Raw genomic sequence first — 3,318 nt, forward strand, 5'->3', positions numbered from 1 at the left:
CTGACTGTGTACTCCATGCACAGTGGCGTCTTGAAGGAAAACTCTCAGGTTTAACCCTATGTTCAAAGAGGCAGTGTGGAGGGTGGGAAGAGGTCAAGCTTAGGCATCAGGTACTTGATAAGTGGGCAAAAGAGGGTAATTTCTTTGAACTCTTGTGCCTCCATTTCCTTAGCTCATAAAAATGGGGATGATGGTATCTATAACGCAGGTTGCAAATCAGACCACACAGGTACCACGCCTGGCACACCACCTGGAACAGAATAGGCACCCAATTCATTTCATTTTCCCTTCCTTGATCTTGTCTCTTCTCCCCCACCTCACCTCTGGCCAGTACATCACAATACCTTCCCAGAGCTCCCCTCTTTCCCATCCTTTTACATCTCACTGTCACCAGCCCAGCTCCTAGATCAGCCTCTCCTCACCCTTCCTGCTAACCCATTCCCCCCACTCCTTCCTCTCCCCTGGATATAGCAGATTTAGTTAGATACCCTGGTTCCAGTTCCAGCTTTGCCCCCGATGAGTTGTGTGCCCTAAGCAGGTAACTAATTCCCTTGACCTCTCCAGGCTTCCTCATCTAAATTCATTCATAGGGGCAAATTCATTTACTCACTCAACAAATTCAACATATATTTATTGAGTGTCTACTATGAGCCAGGACCTGGGAGTATAGCACTGACTAAGAAAGATATCTCCCTGCCCTCATGGAATGGGTGAAGAAAGAAGAAAACAGCTCTGATTTTCTGATTTCAGGGAATGAGAAATGCTCTGCTGGAAATAAAACAAGGTGTGGTGATGGAGAATTCCCTGAGGGGGCCTCTCTGGTGAGGTGATATTTCAGCTAGAGGGAGCACAAGAACATGGGCACTGAGAAGGCAATGCACTAAGCTCTTCACAATTTTTTATCTAACTCTCTCCCCAACTCAGATACATTTAGTGAATCCTTGCCTGGAATATTCGGTTAAAACTTGTTGTGTTGGAGGGCTTCCTCTCCCAGGTCCTAGTCTACCTTCTTAACCTTGTACAAAAGGATCCCAGCTCAAGTCTAAGTAGAATTAGATCTGTCTAGGCATGTCTGGCAACAGGGTAGCACACCCTGCCAGGAGTCTGTTTGCCTAAGGAATGAGAAGCCTCCAAGGAGAAAGCTCATCTTGCTTAAGGGAGGGGCCTGCCCTGTGAGACTGACAGAGTAATAGATTCTTATCCCTCCAAGGCTCTACTGGGAGAGGAGGTTTTGTCTCTCAAATACCTCCCTGCCTAGCCCAGATACACAACTAGCCCAGTTCCTGGGATAGAGAGTGGGGAGCCCTGGGACCCAGCTGGCCTGCTTGGGACCTTTGTGAGGGAGTGACCCAGAGGGGAGACAGACTTCTCCTTGACTTTGCCAGAGTGCCTGAGCAGCTTGCGTTCCTGGAAGGCTCCCATTAGAGCAGAAATAGCCTCCCAGAGGCACATGAAATGGTCAAGGCTTAAGGTGGTACAAATGAGCAGGTGGAGACAACAGCCAAAGAAACTGAAGTTAAGTGGGGGGCTCCCCATATTGGTCAGGATCTGGCAGGAAACACATGATCCTCTCAAAAGGGGTGGCTCAAAGAAGTTTAAAGAATGGATCTTTTATGGGGATGTGAGCAGGATTAAGGAAAACCTGTAAGAGACTGGTGTAGTACTCTAGGGCTAGTTTAGAGGAAGCTGTTAACACCTGGAAGCCTAAAAGGGAAAAGGGGGGAAGTGGTTACTGGAGCCAACCAATGGGCCAGAGCTGGAGCTGTCGAAGGCCTTAGGGAAAGATGCACAGCCACTGACAAGCTGCGCCAGCGGGAGGGAGCTGCCTTCCAAATTCCTGCCAGTGCCTAGCCCTGGCCAAACCCCATCAGAAGCCAAAGGGCAGTGGGGTCAAGGCCAGCCACTGAGGTCAGCCTCCAGGACACAGGGCAGGGTGGAGAAGAGCAAAGAGGGAGACTGGAAGGGACACAGAATAGTCGGCATACCCCTTCGTCTCTTAGCAACCACAGGCTGATGAGGTGTCAGGAAACTGCAATGATACTAATCTCCCCTACTCTTCTCCTCACCAATACTCTCTCTCTCCGGAACAGGGATGAATATCCTTGCACTCCTATTCAGAACACAGGACTTACAAAGACTAGCATGCAAACCCCAGGTCTGTGCATCAGTTTCTGGGGGGCTGCTGTTACAAGTTACACCACCTGGAGGCTTAAAACAACAGAAATGTATTCCCTCAAAGTTCTGGAAGCTAGGGACTTCCCTGGTGGTCCAGTGGATAAGACTCCCTGCTCCCAATGCAAGGGGCCTGGGTTCGATCCCTGGTCAGTTAACTAGATCCCGCAGGCCACCACGAAGATCCCACATGCCACAACTAAGACCCGGCGCAGCCAAATAAATAAATAAATATTTTAAAAAAGAAAAAAGTTCTGTAAGCTAGAAGTCTCGAATCAAAACATACAAAGCTACTATATGCAACTAACTGACTATATGTAACTGGTGTATGAAAAGACAAGATGTTCAATGGAACAGACTAAAAATCTAGAAAAGAAGAGCAACTGCATACTGGAATTTAGTGTATGACAAAGATAGCCTCTCAGTCAGTGGAGAATACTGTGTATTTTTCAATAAATAATCTTGAGACAATGGGACAGCCTTCTGAGATAAAGTAAAATATGCGTATTTAACTCCATATGGCAAAACAAATTCCTGAAAAATCAAATATTTAGATATTAAAAATGACATCATGAAACTACTACAACAAACCGTGGGAGAATTTTTTTATTGTCATATTTGGGAGAGGCAGAACTTTCTAAGAATGACACTGTAGCAGAAGTCATTAAAAACTTGCTTAATATGTTCGCTTACATAAATATAGAATCTTTTTCCCATGGGAAAATAAACACCATAAGCAGAGTCAACAGACAAATGAGAAGCTGGAATAATATATTTGCCAATTATATCACAGACCAAGAGCTAATTTCCTTAATATTTAAACAGCTCTCACAAATCAATAAGAAAAAGACTAATTTAACAGAAAAGTGGAAAAGGCTATAAACAGTCCACAAAAGAGGAAATATAAATGGTTCTTAAACATATAAAAAGATGCTTCTCTTCACTCTTAACAGGAGAAATGCAAATTAAAACTACAGCAAGACAGCATTTTTCACATACAGGGTGGCAAGGATCAGCTGTGTTTGCTAACACACGGTGTTAAGCCACTCTCTTATCCTGCTGGCATGTCCTCACAACCCCCAGAGAGAACAATTGGTAAAATCCATCAGTTGGCAATATTTTAACTGGATATACTCTGTGGTCAAA

This window comes from Kogia breviceps, chromosome 3 (genome assembly GCF_026419965.1).
Source record: "Kogia breviceps isolate mKogBre1 chromosome 3, mKogBre1 haplotype 1, whole genome shotgun sequence".
Taxonomy (NCBI): domain Eukaryota; kingdom Metazoa; phylum Chordata; class Mammalia; order Artiodactyla; family Physeteridae; genus Kogia; species Kogia breviceps.